Here is a 20,944-nt window from a genome sequence, read left to right on the forward strand (position 1 = left end):
ATTGCTCCCACAGTTGATTTCTTCAAACCAAGCTGCTTACCTATTGCAGATTCAGTCTTCCCAGCCTGGTGCAGGTCTACAATTTTGTTTCTGGTGTCCTTTGACAGCTCTTTGGTCTTGGCCATAGTGGAGTTTGGAGTGTGACTGTTTGAGGTTGTGGACAGGTGTCTTTTATACTGATAACAAGTTCAAGCAGGTGCCATTAATATAGGTAACGAGTGGAGGACAGAGGAGCCTCTTAAAGAAGAAGTTACAGGTCTGTGAGAGCCAGAAATCGTGCTTGTTTGTAGGTGACCAAATACTTAATTTCCACCATAATTTGCAAATAAATTCATTAAAAATCCTACAATGTGATTTTCTGGATTTCTTTTCCCTCAATTTGTCTGTCATAGTTGACGTGTACCTATGATGAAAATTACAGGCCTCTCTCATCTTTTTAAGTGGGAGAACTTGCACAATTGGTGGCTGACTAAATACTTTTTTTTCCCCACTGTAATATTACTTTACTACTGAATACTACTGAATTATAACATATGATAATATGCCATTTAGCAGACGCTTTTATCCAAAGCGACTTACAGACATGCGTGCATAATTATTAATTGTTTTTGCGTATGGGTGGTCCCGGGGATCGAACCCACTACCTTGGCGTTACAAGCGCCGTGCTCTACCAGCTGAGCTACAGAGGACCACATAGTAACATACTATTGAAACTAATTCACACATTAACTCTATATTGTATAAAACTCCAGTATTATTATAACTGGACATATGTGACTCTATTTTAAATAATGATTAATAAATTAAATAAAAAAAGTTTGAGGAATTATGTGTTTTTAAACATAGAATGTAGAGCATGTTTTTTAAATGAAAATATCACTTATGGCTTACCTGTAAGTGCAAACCTATTCTGCAATCACTTTGCAATTAGAAAGAGACGGAATCCAAACAACAGACTAATACTGTGTATGTCTGAAGCCCATATGATTTAATTATGTAAGGTGAAAGAGTCAGCCCTTGCAGGTGTCTGGGTTAACCTGTGGCTGGGACAGACAGGTGCTGAGTGATATGAGTGATAATGCTTCCATTTCTGCTCAGGCCAAAATGCAAATCCCTGAGCAGGTTGAAATTGTATCTGTGTGTGTGTGTGTGTGTGTGTGTGTGTGTGTGTGTGCGCATTTGTGTGTGTGTGTGTGTGTGTGTGTGTGTGTGTGTGTGTGTGTGTGTGTGTGTGTGTGTGTGTGTGTGTGTGTGTGTGTGTAAATGTGAAGCATTCGGCATATGCATTCTGTCTGTTCTGTTTGTTGATTTTATGTTTTGATGGGATATCTAGTCAAATATAAAGACTTGCTGCAAACTGTTCATACAAAGGTGCTCAATTTATCAATGCCCACAGGTGTGTGTATGTAAATAACACAACACGTGACTTGTTAGGAAGAACAGAGAGCTTTGGATAAAATCTCTCATACATGTAGGTGTTGTACCATTGGGCTGGTCTCAGAGTTCTTCAGGAGAGAGAAGTACGAATATCGCAAAGCAAGGTCCGAGGTACAAAAACAACTAGGGTAGGTTACTGTACATTTTAAAATAATTGGGTATGTTATCTTCCGCTGATCGTTTTACATCTCATATTTTCATTCAAACTTTCTGAGACAACGCACAATATCCTGATTGACATGACAGTAGATATACGTATATCAAATTATTTTTATGTATATTTGCTTCAGTTTATTGCATCAGTATTTTGCCAACAATATATTAAAACATAAAGTAATTCATTGTGTATTCTCCCCTCTCTCATGTCTCAGTGGGCTTGGATATTATTCTACAAGGATGAACGACTCATCAGGAAACCACACTAACTTCAGCTTGGGGTTTTGTTTTAACAATGGCTATGTTGGGATAGTGCTGTCTGGTGCTGCCCAGTCCCTGTGCTTCCTCCTGGGGACACCAGCTCTGGTCTGGTGCCTCTGGCTCTCTCTGAGTGGAAGTCTCTCTGGAGGTCTCAAACCCACCCAGGTCTTCCCTATTAACCTGTTTGCAGTGGAGCTGGTGTTCTGTGTCGAGGGTCTCTTTGAGGTGATCAGCTACCTCATCCAGAACGTCATGATACTACAGGCTGTATATTTCCTCTATATCCTCTCCTGGACCTGCAGGCCCCTGCTCCAGAGCTGCATCTGTGTGGAGCGCTACCTGGCGGTGGTCCAACCTGTGACTTTCCTCAAGTACAGGCTCCGGAGGAACAGGGTGGCGTGTTCAACAGTGATCTGGCTGTTGTCGCTCGCTTACGCATGTTCTTCTATCCCTTTAATGGGTAATGATGAAACCGCAGGTCATGTGTTCATCACTGTCTATTGCCTTGCGGTGTCCATAATTTCTCTCTGCTGCTTCTTCATCCTGCGTGTGCTGAAGCAGCCTGGTCCAGGAGAGGTAGAGGGGGGCAGAGGGGGAGAGAAGAAACAGGGGACGACAGACCCACATAAGATGAGAGCTTTTGGAATCGTCTTAACCAACCTGGTGATCATCTTGTCGAGCTTCATCCCGGTTGTCGTTGGTTACACCACCCTGTCATCCAGTCTTGACATTATCTGCAATGTCTTCCCCTTGTTGCTGATTGTTAACATCTTCAGTGTCTTGGTCTCACCCCTGCTGCACCTCTACAGAGAGGGAAGGCTGCCATGCCGTAGAGGGCCAGAGAAACGTTAGACTTACAGTTGCAGGCACTAAAAGTACAGGATTTTGTGACAAACTATCGCTAGGAGATGATAGAGCGTTGTGCTAAATACACATTTAATTAAAATTGTTCTGCCAATACCGTGGCACAGTCTAACTTCTTAGTGTCTGCAACTGTAGTTTAAACATTCTGTACGTAGACACGGCAATGAGTAATTTTATTAATTGTTTTAATTTTGTTGCTTGTAGCAATATCATTTTGTGAGATACAGCACATTAGCATTAGACTTGTTGTTAAAGGGGCAATTTTCAGTTCAAACAATAACAAAGCAAATTACCCACCACTGTTTTGTTAAAAAGCAGAGGGATGGGGCTGGAGAAACTATCAAATTCATAGACAGAGCTATGGATGCAAGGACTTACCCTCCATGATATACAAATTATAGTTTTAACCATACAGCACATTAGCATTAGACTTTATGTTAAATGGGGCAATCTGCAGTTCAAACAATACCAAAGTGGACCATCTGTCACGGTTCAGACAGACGACCAGAGGACCACAATTGCGTCACACCAGAAAGTTTATTAAACTTAAGGGAAAAGGGAAGTAGGGAGTGAATGAAGGCTCCAGGGTAACAGGGATCCCGTCCAATGCGCTGGGTCTGTGCCCCCCAGTGGCAGCGATGCGTCCTATGAAGCCGGTGGTGGGTGGTCCAGAAGTCCTGGGGGGAGACACAGACACAACAGGGCGGAATGAAACCAGGCAGCAGTACAGTTCAAGGGAAATCCAAAATACGTAGTAGCAAGGCAGAAGGCTGGTCAGAGTTACCGGGATTGAAGAGTAGTCAGGAGTCGTAATGGCAGAAGCAGGTCTGGATCTCCTGAGGCAGAAGAGTATCCAAAAAAACAGGCAGGTCCGGGGTCACAAAACCAGGGTGAGCCAGAAGCGCGAGCAAACAGGTTCCGGGTGTGAGCTTTGCAGACGATCTGACACCGGAGAGCTGAAAGACAGGGCCTTAAATACTGGGAGAGGTTAGTGGGTAATGCAGCGCAGCTGGCAGAGTAATTAGAGCCGAGCAGAGCAGGGACAGGTGGAGCTAGTTAGGCTGAGTAGAGAGAGAGGGAGGTGAGCAGAGTGGAAGCAAATTAAGGTGGTAACCCGGTGGAGTGAGAGGGCTCATGACAGAACCCCCAAGGGACGGCCCCAGAAGTCCCAAGAGCAACACCACGCCGGGCGGGAGGAGGGGAGCCGGAGGAGGGCTAGAACTCCTCCGAACGGTCCGAGTGAACGTCCTCATCCTCGGAGGAAGCCGGAGGGCCGTGGTCGGGGAGATGGGACAGGTCCCGAGACAGGATCAGGCACAGGACAGGAAGCCGAGCGGGCCGGACGGTTAGGGACCCCTCTGGGGCGGCCCCTACGGATTGCAGGTTGATCAGGATGCCGTTGGTGGAAAGCGGTGATGAGAGTCCTATCCACAATCCGACTAGCTGGCACCCAGGTCCTTTCCTCAGGTCCATAGCCCTCCCAGTCAATGAGGTACTGGAGACCCCTACCCCTCCGTCTGGACCGAAGCAGGCGGCGGACGGTGTAAACCAGACCACCATCGACGAGCCGTGGAGGAGGAGGACCAGGCGCAGCAGGGACCAGCGGACTCTCATGGATGGGCTTAATCTTAGACACATGGAAAGTGGGGTGCACCCTCAGGGAATTAGGCAGTTGGAGCCGGACAGCAGTTGGGCTAATCACTCTTATGATAGGGAATGGGCCAATGAACCGAGGTGCCAGCTTCTGCGACTCCACCCCTGAGTGGCAGGTTCTTCGATGACAACCACACCCTTTGACCAACATGGTAGGTGGGAGCAGGAATTCTCCGACGGTTGGCCCCGGTAGTGTAGCTGGCAACGGACCTGAGGAGTGTGGCTCGGGCTTGTGACCAGGTGCGGCGACATCGACGGGCAAAAGCAAGTGCAGATGGGCAAGTAACCTCCTCCTCCTGGCTGGCAAATAGAGGAGGCTGGTATCCATAAACACATTGGAAAGGGGACATACCGATGGCAGAGCAGGTCAGAGAATTGTGTGCGTACTCCACCCATGTCAATTGCTGCGACCAGGAGTGGGGGTTGCGTGAAGTCATGCATCGCAGTGCCTTCTCGAGCTCCTGATTAGCCCGCTCTGACTGCCCATTGGATTGGGGATGGAATCCGGAAGTCAGACTGACTGTGGCTCCCAGCAGGTGACAGAACTCCTTCCAAAAAGCGGAGGAGAATTGTGGACCACGGTCAGAAACAACATCCCTTGGCAGTCCGTGGATCCGGAAGACGTGTTCCAGGACCACCTGGGCGGTCTCCTTGGCGGTTGGGAGCTTGGGGGGGGGAATGAAGTGTGCCATCTTGCTGAAACGGTCAACGATGGTGAGAATGACGGTCATGCCACTTGAAGGGGGGCAGCCCCGTGACAAAGTCAAGGGCGATGTGAGACCAGGGACGTCTGGGCACAGGCAGGGGCTGCAGCAATCCGGCTGGGGGCTGGCAGGACGACTTGTGTTGGTTGCAGATGGGGGCAGGCTTGGACGAATTCCCGTACATCCTTCCTCAGAGAGGGCCACCAGAACCTCTGGGCGAGCAGGTTGTAAGTGCGGGTGGAGCCAGGGTGACAAGCTAGGCGGGAGTCATGTCCCCACTGAATGACCTGGGACCTCAGGTCTTCGGGGACAAAAAGGCGGTCAGCTGGGCAAGTGCTGGGACCTGGCTGGTTACGGAGAGCCTCCAGCACCTGTTCCTCAACAGCCCAGGTCAGAGCTGCAACGATGCAGGGACTTGGCAGAATCGACACAGGGTCCTTGGAGGGGGTGTCATCCTTCTGGAATTGACGGGAGAGGGCGTCTGGCTTGGTGTTGCGTGATCCAGGCCGGTATGACAGAGTGAAATTAAACCTGGTGAAGAACAGGGCCCAGCGGGACTGCCTGGAGTTCAACCGTTTGGCCGTGCGGATGTACTCCAAGTTCTTATGATCGGTCCAAACGAGAAATGGAATGGTGGACCCCTCCAGCCAGTGACGCCACTCCTCCAAGGCAAGTTTCACAGCCAGCAGCTCACGGTTCCCTATGTCGTAATTGCACTCAGAGGGGGACAACCGACGTGAGAAAAAGGCACAGGGATGGAGCTTCCTATCCTCCGCAGCCCACTGAGAAATCACAGCACCAACTCCCACATCCGAGGCGTCCACCTCCACAATGAATTGCCGGTCCACATCAGGCATCTGGAGGATGGGAGCGGAGGTGAACCTCACCTTGAGGGTACTGAAGGCTTTGTCGGCTGCTGGGGTCCAGGTGAAGGGTTGCTTGGTGCTGGTTAGAGCAGTGAGAGGGGCAGCAACGGTACTGTAGTTCGGATAAACTTCCTATAGAAGTTAGCAAACCCCAGAAACTGTTGCAGCTTCTTTCTGTTCTCCGAACTGGCCATGAAGTGACTGCTGATACTTTGGCAGGATCCATTTGGATACTTCCTTCTGCCACTATGTACCCCAGGAAGGCCACTGTCTTGACGTGAAACTCACATTTCTCTGCCTTGGCGTAGAGGGAATTCTCCAGAAGACGATGAAGGACTTGCTGGACATGGCGGGTGTGTTCAGACAGGTTTCTGGAGTAAATTAAGATGTCATCCAGGTAAACGAAGACAAACTTGTTTAACATGTCCCGCAGTACATCATTCACTAGAGCCTGGAACACAGCAGGAGCATTGGTGAGGCCAAAAGGCATAACCAGATACTCGTAGTGGCCTGTTGGTGTATTGAATGCGGTTTTCCATTCATCTCCCTCCCGGATCCGCACTAGGTGGTAAGCGTTTCTGAGATCCAACTTGGTAAAAACAGTGGCTCCCTGGAGCAACTCAAAAGCAGAGGTGAGCAGAGGCAGAGGGTAACGGTTTTTCACTGTGATGTCGTTGAGTCCCCTGTAGTCGATGCAGGGGCGAAGAGATCCGTCCTTCTTCCCCACAAAGAAGAAGCCAGCACCAGCAGGAGATGAAGATGAACGGATTAATCCTGCGGACAGAGAGCCATTGATGTAGTCCTCCATGGACTTTCTTTCAGGAGCAGACAACGAATAAAGACGACCCCCTTGGAGGAGCTGTTCCAGGGAGGAGGTCGATGGCACAGTCGTACGGTCGGTGAGGGGGCAGAGATGTGGCTCTTGCTTTGTTAAACACCTCTCTGAGACCATGGTAGCATTCTGGGACATTGGAGAGGTCAGGAGCGGAGTTAGTAGGTACTGGCCGAGGGGGTAGTGCGGCAGCAAGCAGGCAGGTTCGGTGGCAGTCCTCTCCCCACTCCCTGATCACCCCGGTCACCCAGTCGAGCTGAGGGTTGTGCCGGCGGAGCCATGGGTAACCCAGGATGAGGGGTTGGCCTGGAGAGGGGAGCAGGTGAAACTGGATAGTTTCTTGATGGTTTCGGACAGACCCATCGAGACCGGGGCCGTGACATGAGTGACCGATCCGAGTAAGTGTCCGTCCAGTGCCCGGGCAGGAATAGGAGGTGTCAAACGGAGGTTCTCCAGTCCCAGTTGGCGTGCCAGCTTGATGTCCATTATGTTGGCTTCGGCGCCAGAATCCACCAGAGCAGCCAGGGTGTGAGTTGAGTCAGAGAGGCGGAGGTGAACTTGCAGCAGGGGTTTGCGGTCGGAGGACTGGATGGTCATTGAACTCAACCGGACTCCCCCTACGCCCGGTGAGCTTCGGCCCTTTAAAGGGCAGGTTACCACACGATGTCCATCACCTCCACAATAGAGGCAGAGGTTTGAGGTGAAGCGGCGCTGGCGCTCTGCAGGAGTGAGGGAGGCTCGCCCAATCTCCATAGGCTCAGACTGATCAAGCTGACCTGGGTGAGTGGCAGTAGATGACAGGAGCCCAGTCGGATCTCTCCGAATGCCGGTAGTAGGTGGACCTTGGCGCCCCTCTCACGGCCGACGGGTCTGTATCCTTCTGTCGATCCTGACAGTCAGTGCGATGGCTTCATCAAGAGTGGAAGGCAGTTCATGGGAGACCAACTCGTCCTTGATATAGTCAGCCAAACTATGGAAGAACGCGTCCACCAACGATGGTGTGTTCCAAGAACTTCGTCTAGCCAGGGTTTGGAAGTCGATGGAATGGTCTGCGACTGTACGTCTGCCTTGTCGAATACTGAACAGTTCACGAGACGCCTCTGCGGTGGGTGAATCCAGGTCAAACACCTTCAGCATCTCCTCAGCAAACAGGTCGAAGGTTGCACATGCGGGGGGTTTGACGTTCGAACTCTGCTGTTCCCCAGAGTCGAGCTCGGCCCGTCAGGTGAGTGATGGCATACCCAACTTTAGCCCCCTCCGTGGCGAAGGTCCTTGGCTGCAAGGAGAACTGAAGTCGGCAGCTAGTCAGGAATGGCCGGACCTGGGTTGAATCGCCGTTGAACCGCTCGGGGTTTCCAATCTTGGGTTCGGGCAGCGGCTGCAATGACCGGGGCAGGTAACTCGGGGGCTGGGCTGGTGGGCAGACTGGCTGGGGTAAGGTTGGTGAGGAGTTGAATGATCATGGCGAGTTGTTGTTGCTGCTGCTGGAACTGCTGCTCATGCTCATCGGTTTCCATGTCGGGGAAAGTGTGCGCTGAGTCCATAATGGTCAGATCGTACTGTCACGGTTCAGACAGACGACCAGAGGACCACAATTGCGTCACACCAGAAAGTTTATTAAACTTAAGGGAAAAGGGAAGTAGGGAGTGAATGAAGGCTCCAGGGGTAACAGGGATCCCGTCCAATGCGCTGGGTCTGTGCCCCCCAGTGGCAGCGATGCGTCCTATGAAGCCGGTGGTGGGTGGTCCAGAAGTCCTGGGGGAGACACAGACACAACAGGGGCGGAATGAAACCAGGCAGCAGTACAGTTCAAGGGAAATCCAAAATACGTAGTAGCAAGGCAGAAGGCTGGTCAGAGTTACCGGGATTGAAGAGTAGTCAGGAGTCGTAATGGCAGAAGCAGGTCTGGATCTCCTGAGGCAGAAGAGTATCCAAAAAAACAGGCAGGTCGGGGTCACAAAACCAGGGTGAGCCAGAAGCGCGAGCAAACAGGTTCCGGGTGTGAGCTTTGCAGACGATCTGACACCGGAGAGCTGAAAGACAGGGCCTTAAATACTGGGAGAGGTTAGTGGGTAATGCAGCGCAGCTGGCAGAGTAATTAGAGCCGAGCAGAGCAGGGACAGGTGGAGCTAGTTAGGCTGAGTAGAGAGAGGGAGGTGAGCAGAGTGGAAGCAAATTAAGGTGGTAACCCGGTGGAGTGAGAGGGCTCATGACACCATCAATAATATCAACATTACGTTTTGAGGCAATACAGTAGTTGTTCACATTAACTTTTTTTAAACAAGCTATTATTTGGGGTTTTGATGGGGTACAACAGTTGAAATCAGCTCATGAGGCATTAAAATAGATACATTCTTCAAGAATCAATGGATATATATCATTAATTTAAAACTCCAAGAATGGATATAGAATACGCAGATTGCCCCTTTAACTAAAGCTGCATCACTTGTTAATCATTTATGTTGGATTTTGTTTTATTAATTATACAATTAGTATTGGGACAGGGTGGCTAGGTAGGGGATTAGACCTATTCATTTAACATTAGCATTATGTAATGGATTGTTTTCTTCTTCAAGTGATGTTCTACTTTGAATTCATGGTCCCTGTCTGTCTCCAAGATTGCATAATGTTATTCAAATGTAGGAGACTGACTGCGCATGAGACTTGGCTGTCATTGTTAGGCAATTTTCTAAACGTTACAACACTTCAGAATGCAGCTCTTCCTGTTCTCCAGAGACTAAAGTAACAGAGGACATGCAGCAATGAAGGAACCAACTCCTCTTTTCCTGATCCCATCAGGTTTAACAACACCAGGGGGTTTGGCTATTATGACTCCTGGTGCTGGGTGTGGCCCACCTGTCTGCCAGTCTACCTGGGAACAGAGGTGTTCAACTGCCTCCTGGGCCTGGTCACCAACACCTGGTAAATGTGGCTGGTGGCCCTTCGGTCCAGGTGAACCAGGAGATCTTCACCATCAACTAGTCTGTCAAGGAACTCTCCTCAGTTGGTCACCAATGTCCTGTTCATCAAAAGTTTGACCCTTCATTCTGCCAGGGAGTAAATTTTTGGCTTGGTCGAGGTCGGACGGACCCTGTTTCAGTGCTGCATCAGTATGTGTGATTGTGGCATGGTTGCCGCCACTAGGCCTCATTGTGTCAAAGGTTGCTACCGGAGGCGGTATCAATTTCAAAGCTGGTATCTTCACCGCGGTTCTGTTCAGGGATGTGTTCTGCAGTGTTTTCATACTGAGGGTTCTGAGCAGGTCTGGTCCAGGGGATGGAGGGAAGGAGAGACATGGTGAAAAAGAGGAGGGAGGGAACCTGATGAAGAGGAAAGCCTCCTGTACCGTCCAGATCATCCTGCTGACCTTGATGCTGAACTACTCCTCTATGGTCATCAGGTCAATCCATCAGGATCATATTTCTTTGATATCATTCAAGTGTATTCTGACATCCATTATCTTTACTCAGCCCCTCCTCTACCTCTGCAAGAATGGGAAACTGATCTGCATCGGGGGTTGAAGAGAAGGATAACTCCACTGTAGGGGAATGTTTGTCTTGCATTTCTCTGATTATTATTCTGTTTCATTCCTTTTAATCATATTTTTCATGCTATTCAGAGGTTTTGACATTCGTAATAAGTGGTTTATGGTTAAACTAAGACGTGTGTGTGGGGAGGGGGACTGATTGGTGCATGTGTGAAATTGACATTTAGCCTTTCTGTAGCTGTTAACGTAAGTGAAATTAGGAAGACATATTTTGCAATTTTACTATCACCTCATGATCACAATTCCAACCTATTACAGGCTGTTTTGCTTGGTTTGACAAATTGTAACCCCCAAATTACAGTATATACTACAATCTTAACTTAGCAAAATCACCTTTTATCTTCTTTTACATCCTGTATAGCAGTTGCTTCTCTACTATCGAGTGGTGTTCTATATTGTTCTATGTTGAAATGAATTGCTGTGTTTTTAAAAATAAGTATTGAATAAAGCAAATCTGATTGATTCAACAGTTCAGGTCCCTTGTGATGAGTGTGATTAGAAGGAGTCAGGCGCAGGAGGGTAAATCACAGAATACAGAGTTTATTCCGTCGTACACAGTTGCGCTGGATAGCGACAACAAAATACAGACACTGGGGAACAATCTACCCCGGCAATACAAGGTACGAGTAGCTCCACCGAGCTACACTCAACACACATAAAACAATCACCCCGAAGGACAAGGGGGCAGAGGGAACACTTATACATGGACTGATGACGGGATGAGAACCAGGTGTGTGTAATTGACAAGACAAGACAAGTGGAATGATGATATATGTAGCAGCAGTGGCTAGTAAGCCGGTGACGACGAACGCCGAAACCTGCCCGAACAAGGAGGGGAGGCAGCCTCGGCGGAAGTCGTGACATCCCTGTCTTTCTGTCACTACAGCATGTAATTAAATATGTATCCCCCTTCAATGATGAAAGCACTGTATAATTTTTACAAAACATACAAACCCAGACAGGGCCATTGGAAAAAAAAACATTAGCTTCCATGAACATTGGGACCTGCCCTGATGTTTTCACTAGCTATTTGCATGACAGCCAACATTGTCTTTTAGCTGTTGTAACTGCCTCTGTAGGAGTAAGGCCTAATTCTGGAGTTGATTCTGATCTTCAATATTTTTCATTTCAAAAGAAAACTACACACACAGACACAAAGAAAATAGATTTTACTCAACATGTTAGTGTTTTTGGGAGACTTGGAACTCTAAAGGATGTGGTTGTCTGAATTTGAAGCCTGTTTTTCACTTGTTTGACAAATGGTGTGTGTTTAATAATAGAATGTATGTTTTTTAATTGAAGATATCACATATGGTTTAACTGTCAGTACAAATCTATACTGTAGGCACTATGCAATTAGAGAGAGATCCAGAATCCAAACAACAGACTAATACTGTGAATGTCTGAAGCCCATATGATTTGATTATGTAAGGTGAAAGAGTCAGTCCTTGCAGGTGGCTGGGTTAACCTGTGGCTGGGACAGACAGGTGCTGAGTGATATGAGTGATGATGCTTCCATTTCTGGTCAGGCCAAAATGCAAATCCCTGAGCAGGTTGAAATTCCATATGTGTGTGTGTGTGTGTGTGTGTTTATGTGTATGCGTGTGTGTGTGTGTGTGTGCGTATGTGTGTGTGTGTGTGTGTGTGTGTGTGCGTGCAAGCATATGTAGTTTCTTTATCTGTGCTCCTTCATTCTATGTAAATAACACAACACGTGACTAGTTAGGAAGAATACAGGACAGAGAGATTTGGCTAAAATCACTCATACATATAGGTGTTATTCCATCGGGTTGGACTTCTGCAGGAGAAAAAACAACACGAACACTGCAAATCAAGTTTTGAGTTACCAAATCAACTAGGGTAGTTTATTTTACATTTTCACATCACTGAGTATGTTATCTCAGGCTAATTGCTTTAAATCTCCTCTTCATGTTTTCATTCAGACTTTCTGGGAGAATAAACAATGGTTTGACTGACATAACTGTAGACCAACGTACAGTATATCAAAGTATTTTTATGTATGTTTGCATCAGTATATTGCATCAGTATTTTGCCAACAATATATTAAAACAAAGTGATGAATTGTCTCATCTTCCCTCTCTCATCTCTTAGTGGGCTCGGACATTGTTCCACAAGGATGAATGACTCTTCAGTGAACCACACTGACCTTGACAACTGGGATGATTGCGTGGACCAGTTCTGTGTTGTGCCAGTGATTTGCCATGCTGTCCGGCCATGTGCTTCCTCGTGGGGACGCCAGCCCTGGTCTGGTGCCTATGGCTCTCTCTGAGTGGAAGTCTCTCTGGAGGTCTCAACCCCACCCAGGTCTTCCCTATTAACCTGTTTGCAGTGGAGCTGGTGTTCTGTGTGGAGGGTCTCCTTGAGGTGATCAGCTACCTACTCATCCAGAATATCATGTTACGGCAGGCTGTGTATTTCTTCTATTTCCTCTCCTGGACCTGCAGGCCCCTGCTTCAGAGCTCCATCTGTGTGGAGCGCTACTTGGCGGTGGCCCAACCTGTGGCTTTCCTCAAGTACAGGCTCCGGAGGTACAGGGTGGCGTGTTCAACAGTGGTCTGGGTGTTGTCACTTGCTTACACTTGTTCTCCTGTCGCTTAAATAGGTTATGAAGAAATCTCAGCTTATTTGCTCGTTAGTGTGTATTGCCTTGGGGTGGCCGTCATTTCTCTCTGCTGCTTCTTCATCCTGCGTGTGCTGAAGCAGCCTGGTCCAGGAGAGGTAGAGGGGGGCAGAGGGGGAGAGAAGAAACAGGGGACGACAGACCCACATAAGATGAGAGCTTTTGGGATCATCTTAACCAACCTGGTGATCATTTACATTTTACATTTTAGTCATTTAGCAGACGCTCTTATCCAGAGCGACTTACAGGAGCAATTAGGGTTAAGTGCCTTGCTCAAGGGCACATTTGCGTCATTTAGCAGACGCTCTTATCCAGAGCGACTTACAAATTGGTGCATTCACCCTATAGCCAGTGGGATAACCACTTTACAATATTTATTTATTTATTTTATTTTTTTTGGGGGGTAGAAGGATTACTTTATCCTATCCCAGGTATTCCTTAAAGAGGTGGGGTTTCAAATGTCTCCGGAAGGTGGTGAGTGACTCCGCTGTCCTGGCGTCGTGAGGGAGCTTGTTCCACCATTGGGGTGCCAGAGCAGCGAACAGTTTTGACTGGGCTGAGCGGGAGCTATGCTTCCGCAGAGGAAGGGGAGCCAGCAGGCCAGAGGTGGATGAACGGAATGCCCTCGTTTGGGTGTAGGGACTGATCAGAGCCTGAAGGTACGGAGGTGCCGTTCCCCTCACTGCTCCATAGGCAAGCACCATGGTCTTGTAACGGATGCGAGCTTCAACTGGAAGCCAGTGGAGTGTGCGGAGGAGGGGGTGACGTGAGAGAACTTGGGAAGGTTGAACACCAGACGGGCTGCGGCATTCTGGATGAGTTGTAGGGGTTTAATGGCACAGGCAGGGAGCCCAGCCAACAGCGAGTTGCAGTAATCCAGACGGGAGATGACAAGTGCCTGGATTAGGACCTGTGCCGCTTCCTGTGTAAGGCAGGGTCATACTCTCCGAATGTTGTAGAGCATGAACCTGCAGGATCGGGTCACCGCCTTGATGTTAGCGGAGAACGACAGGGTGTTGTCCAGGGTCACGCCAAGGCTCTTCGCACTCTGGGAGGAGGACACAACGGAGTTGTCAACCGTGATGGCGAGATCATGGAACGGGCAGTCCTTCCCCGGGAGGAAGAGCAGCTCCGTCTTGCCAGGGTTCAGCTTGAGGTGGTGATCCGTCATCCATACTGATATGTCTGCCAGACATGCAGAGATGTGATTCGCCACCTGGTTATCAGAAGGGGGAAAGGAGAAGATTAGTTGTGTATCGTCAGCGTAGCAATGATAGGAGAGGCCATGTGAGGATATGACAGAGCCAAGTGACTTGGTGTATAGGGGAGAATAGGAGAGGGCCTAGAACTGAGCCCTGGGGACACCGGTGGTGAGAGCACGTGGTGCGGAGACAGCTTCTCGCCACGCCACTTGGTAGGAGCGACCGGTCAGGTAGGACGCAATCCAGGAGTGAGCCGCGCCGGAGATGCCCAGCTCGGAGAGGGTGGAGAGGAGGATCTGATGGTTCACAGTATCAAAGGCAGCAGACAGGTCTAGAAGGACAAGAGCAGAGGAGAGAGAGTTAGCTTTAGCAGTGCGGAGAGCCTCCGTGACACAGAGAAGAGCAGTCTCAGTTGAATGACCAGTCCTGAAACCTGACTGGTTTGGATTAAGAAGGTCATTCTGAGAGAGATAGCAAGAGAGTTGGCTAAAGACAGCACGCTCAATAGTTTTGGAAAGAAAAGAAAGAAGGGATACTGGTCTGTAGTTGTTGACATCAGTGGGATCGAGTGTTGGTTTTTTGAGAAGGGGTGCAACTCTCGCTCTCTTGAAGACGGAAGGGACATAGCCAGTGGTCAAGGATGAGTTGATCAGCGAGGTGAGGTAGGGGAGAAGTTCACCGGAGATGGTCTGGAGAAGAGAGGAGGGGATGGGGTCAAGCGGGCAGGTTGTTGGGCGGCCTGCAGTCACAAGTCGCAGGATTTTGTCTGGAGAGAGAGGGGAGAAAGAAGTCAAAGCATAGGGTAGGGCAGTGTGAGTAGGACCAGCAGTGTCATTAGACTTAACAAACGAGGATCGGATGTCGTCAACCTTCTTTTGAAAGTGGTTGGCAATCATCTTGGCAAGCTCCATCCCGGTGGTTGTTGGTTTGGCCGCCCTGTCATCCAGTCTTGACATCATCTGCAGTGTCTTCCCCATGTTGCTAATTGTTAACATCTTCAGTGTCATGGTCTCCCGAGTGGCGCAGTGGTCTAAGGCACTGCAGTGCTAGCTGTGCCACTAGAGATCCTGGTTTGAATCCAGGCTCTGTCGCAGCCGGCTGCGACCGGGAGACCCATGGGGCGGCGCACAATTGGCACAGCGTCATCCAGGGTAGGGGAGGGAGTGGCCGGCAGGGATGTAGCTCAGTTGGTAGAGCATGGCGTTTGCAATGCCAGGGTTGTGGGTTCGATTCCCACGGGGGGCCAGTATAGAAAAAAAAAGAATATTGTATGCACTCACTAACTGTAAGTTGCTCTGGATAAGAGCGTCCGCTAAATGACTAAAATGTAAAATTGTCTCGCACCTCTACAGGGAGGGAAGGCTGCCATGACGAAGAGGGCCAGAGACATGTTAGATTTACAGTTGTTGCCACTAAAAGTACAGATTTTTGTGACAAAACTATCGCTAGGAGATGACAGAGTGTTGTGTTAATAAATGCACATTGAAGTAAAATTGTTCTGCCAATTCCGCTGCGCAGCCTAACTTCTTAGTGACTGCAACAGTAGTTTAAACATACGAAGACATGGCAAAGCCGTAGAAGAATTTTACTTTTTTATTCGATAAAATGTTTAATTGTTTTAATTTGGTGGCATGTAGCAACAGTATTTTGTGAGATACAGCACATTAGCGTTAGAGTTGTTGTTAAATTGGCATTCCAAACAATAACAAAGCAGATTCCCCACCACTGTTTTTATAAAAAGCTGAGGGATGGGGCTGGAGAGAGTCTCAAATTCATAGACAGATCTTTGGGTGCAAAGACTGGCCATCCATGATATCAAAATTACATTTCTAACCATGTTAGTGTTAGATTTGATGTTAAAATGGCAACCTCTCCAGATCCACTGATTATCTCTTCTCTTGTTTTTCGCTCCCCCTCTTTGTCTTAGAACGCAGTGTGTTACTTTGCTTCTGATTCACTAATAAGTGATCATCTTTGTCTTAGAACACAGCTCTTCCTGTTCTCAAGAGACGAAAGTAACGTGCAACAATGAAGGAACCAAACTCCTATTTTCCTGATAACGTCAGGTTTAACTACTCCGGGGTGGTTGACTATCATGACTCCTGGTGCTGGGTGTGGCCCACCTGTCTTCCAGTCTACATGGGAACAGAGGTGTTCAACTGCCTCCTGGGCCTGGTCACCAACACCTGGTACCTGTGGCTGGTGGCGGGTGGCACTTCGTTCCAGGTGAACCAGGAGATCTTCACCATCAACCAGTCTGTCATGGAGCTTCTCTACAGCCTCTACTCACCTCTATTGGTCACAAATGTCCTCTTTATCAAATGTTTGACCCTTCATTCTGCCACTCTGAGGTAAAGGGTGGCATGTGTGATCATGTCAGGTTGCTGACACTTTTACTTCTTGTGTCAATGGGTTCTGCCTGTGGCGATATCACATTCAATGTTGGTGTCTTCACCGCGGTTCTGTTCATTGACATGTTCTGCTGTGTCTTACATTTACATTTTAGTCATTTAGCAGACACTCTTATCCAGAGCAACTTACAGTTAGTGAGTGCATACATTATTTTATTTTTCATAATGGTCTCGAACCCACCTGGAATCGAACCCACAACCCTGGTGTTGCAAACGCCATGCTCTACCAACTGAGCTACATCCCTGCCGGCCATTCCCTCCCCTACGCTGGCCGACACTGGGCCAATTGTGTGCCGCACCATGGGTCTCCCGGTCGCGGCCGGCTACGACAGAGCCTGGATGCGAACCAGGATCTCTTGTGGCACAGCTAGTACTGCGATGCAGTGCCTTAGACCACTGCGCCACTCGTCACCCATACTGAGGGTGATGAGCAGGTCCGGTCCAGATGATGGAGGGAAGGAGAAAAAAAAAAAGAGGCAAGGAACCTGATGAAAGGAAAGCCGGCCGTACCGTCCAGATCTTCCTGCTGACCTTGATGCTGATCTACTCTCCTACGATCATCGGGGCTTTACTCAGCCCCTCCTCTACTTCCACAGGGCTGGGAAACTGTCATGCATCTGGGGTTAAAGAGAAGGATAACTCCACTGTAGGGGAACAGTTGTCTTGCAATTCTCTGGTAATTATTCTGTTCCATTCCTTTTTAATCATATGTTTCATCCTATTTCCAGGTTTTTGGTTCACCTAAATAGATTGTGGGGAGGGATAGATTATTGATTCTTCAAAGTAGTCACCCTTTGCCTTGAGGACTGCTTTGCAAACTCTTGGCATTCTCTCAACCAGCTTCATGCGGAATGCTTTTCCAACAGTCTTGAAGGGGTTCCCACATGTGCTGAGCACTTGCTGGCTGCTTTTCCTTCACTCTGCAGTCCAACTCATCCCAAACCATCTCAATTGGGTTTAGGTCGGGGGATTGTGGAGGCCAGGTCATCTGATGCAGCATGGCCCCTCAGATCCTCAAGAACATCTACAGATGCACCGTTGAGAGCATCTTCACTGGCTCCATCTCCGCCTGGAATGGCAACTGCACTAATAAGGATGTACAGAGGGTGATGTAAAAGGCCCAGTCCATCACTGGGGGCGAGCTCACAGCCATTATACCAGCCATTATACAGGCGGTACAGGAGCATCAGGTCTCGGACCAACAAGATCCAAAACAACTTCTATCTCCAAGCAATAAGACTGCTGAACAGCTAATCAATGGCTGTCTACATACAGTATAACCACGGACTATCTGCACTGACTCTATGCACACTCACAGGACTCTATCCACATACACTGACATTCTCACACACACACACACACACACAATCACACATGTTCACACAATCACCATATACATTGCTGCTAGTGTATACTATTTTTATCCTGCTGCTCAGTCACTTTTACCTCTGATTACGTGTACATGTCTAACTCAACTATCACCAGTATCCCTGCACATTGATGTTGGTAGTGGTACTTGTCTTGTATATAGAGTATATTCTCGTGTGTGAATTTTATTTATTGTGTATTTTATTTTATCTAACTTAGTATTGATTCAGTGCTCTTTTCAATAATCTTTTCTGGATTCTACACTTCTATTTCTTTGGTTTTAATATTGAAAACTGCATTGTTGAGGAAGAGCCTGCAAGTAAGCATTTCACTGTACTTTTTAAACATGCTGTATCCTGTGCATGTGACAAATAAATGTTTTATGTAAATAATGCACCATGTGACTTGTTAGGAAGAACAAAGAACAGAGAGCTTTGCCTCTCTCATACACTCATTCATGCAGGTGATGTAAAATCAGGTTGGACTCAGCCTTCTGCAGGAGAGAACACCACAACTATCATAAAAATCAAGGACTTATCTAAACAACTAGGGTAAGTTATTTTCCATTTTAACATCACTGAGTATGTTGTCTCAGGCTAATCGTTTTACATCCACTTTTCATGTTTTCTTTCAGAAAGTATTCACACATTTCGTTGTTTGACAGACAATTTAAAATTGATTGAAACAATTATTTTGTCACTGGCCTGCTCACAATAACCTATCATGTCAAAGTGGAATGTTGTTTTTAGAAATGTTTACAAATTAATAAAAAATAAAAAGCTGAAATGACTTGACTCATTAAGGATTGACCCCATTTGTTATAGAAAGCCTAAATAAGTTCAGGAGTAAAAATGTGCTCACTGTGTGCAATAACAGTGTTTTTGATTTTGGTTTGGGCTGCAGTAGGTATCTCAGATAAGGGGAGTGAGGCCACTGAGGGTTTTATAAATAAGCATCAACCAGTGGGTCTTGCGACGGGTATACAGAGATTACCAGTTTACAGAGGAGTATAGAGTGCAGTGATGTGTCCTATAAGGAGCATTGGTGGAAAATCTGATGGCTGAATAGTAGAGAACATCTAGCCGCTCGAGACAACCCTTACCTGCCGATCTATTAATTAGGATTTCGTAATCTAGCATGGGTAGGATGGTCATCTGAATCAGGGTGAGTTTGTCAGATGGGGTGAAAGAGGAGTGATTACGATAGAGGAAACCAAGTCTTGACCTTAGCCTGAAGCTTTGATATGTGCTGAGAGAAGGACAGTGTACCGTCTAGCCATACTCCCAAGTACTTGTATGAGGTGACTACCTCAACCTCTAAACCCTCAGAGGTAGTAATCACACCGGTGGGGAGAGGGGCATTCTTCTAGCCAAACCACATTACCTTTGTTTTGGAGGTGTTCAGAACAAGGTTAAGGGCAGAGGAAGCTTGTTGGACACTAAGAAAGCTTTGTTGTAGAGCATTTAGCACAAAATCCGTGGAGGGGGCAGCTGAGTATAAGACTGTATCATCTGTATATAAATGAATGAGAGAGCTTCCTACTGCCTGAGCTATATTGTTGATGTAAATTGAGAAGAGTGTGGGGTGTAGGATCGAGCCTTAGGGTACTCCCTTTGTGACAGGCAGTTGCTGAGACAGCAGATGTTCTGACTTTATACACTGCACTCTTTGAGAGAGGTAGTTATCAAACCAGGCCAAAGACCCCTCAGAGACACCAATACTCCTTAGGCGGACCACAAGAATGGAATAGTGTACCGTATCAAAAGCTTTGGCCAAGTCAATAAAAATAGCAGCACAACATTGCTTAGAATCAAGGGCAATGGTGACATCATTTAGGACCTTTAAGGTTGCAGTGACACATCCGTTACCTGATCGGAAACCAGATTGCATACCAGAAAGTATACTATAGACATCAAGAAAGCCAGTCAGTTGATTATTGACAAGTTTTTCCAATACTTTTGATAAACAAGTAACTAACTTTGGCCTTCCGGATAGCCTGAGTGCACTTATTTCTCATTTGCCTGAACGAGAGCCTGTCAGCCTGAGTATGTGTGTGCCGAGCCTTTCGCCAAATGGAATTCTTGAGGTGAAGTAACTCCGCCAGATCACAGTTGAACCAGGGGCTGAACCTGTTTTTAATTCTCATTTTCTTTATGGGGGTGTGTTTGTTAAAAATAACACAAAAAATATCCAAAAATAATGTCCAAGCGTCTTCGACAGAAGGAATCAAGCTGATTCTATTCCAATTTACACAGGGAATCCCATTGCTTCACCTGGAATGCTTTTCCAACAGTCTTGAAAGAGTTCCCACATATGCTGAGCACTTGTTGGCTGCTTTTCCTTCACTCTGCAGTCCGATATCCCAAACCATCTCAATTGGGTTGAGGTCGGGGGATTCTGGAGGCCAGGTCATCTGATGCAGCACTCCATCACTCTCCTTGGTAAAATAGTCCTTACACAGCCTGGAGGTGTGTTGGGTCATTGTCCTGTTGAAAAACAAAAAAAAATTTAAACAGGCAGAAAAATGACCAAAAGAGCCCAGCTGCTCATAATCTCTCTCTCTCTCTACTTGACTGACAGAGATGGGGTAGTAATTAAAAAAGAATTGATAAGTTGCGTCAATTCAAATCTGGTATTGGAACAAAAAGAGGTCAATACATGTCTTCTATAATAGACTAGTATTTTAATTAATGCAAACCACTTCAATGGTAAATATGATGTTTGTATATTCGGGTCCACTGAAATATCACGCAGGGCAGACAGAGAACTAAGCCATTGTTCTAAGTTCTTCCCTAAATACTCTGACAGAGATAGTTCCCGCTCCCTGCTGGCCTATCAGAGTAGAGACTGAGCGTGGTTTAGACTTACTCAGCCTATCGTTGGCGCACAGGCTGGTCCCAGTCCCTTGGCGCTTCACTGTTGCCAGGTGTAAGTTGTTTTGCAACTTGTCCAGGGAGTCAGCACTTTTGCACTACACGTCCTTGAGCGTTCTAACAAAGAGG

This window comes from Coregonus clupeaformis, unplaced genomic scaffold (assembly GCF_020615455.1).
Source record: "Coregonus clupeaformis isolate EN_2021a unplaced genomic scaffold, ASM2061545v1 scaf0918, whole genome shotgun sequence".
NCBI lineage: Eukaryota > Metazoa > Chordata > Actinopteri > Salmoniformes > Salmonidae > Coregonus > Coregonus clupeaformis.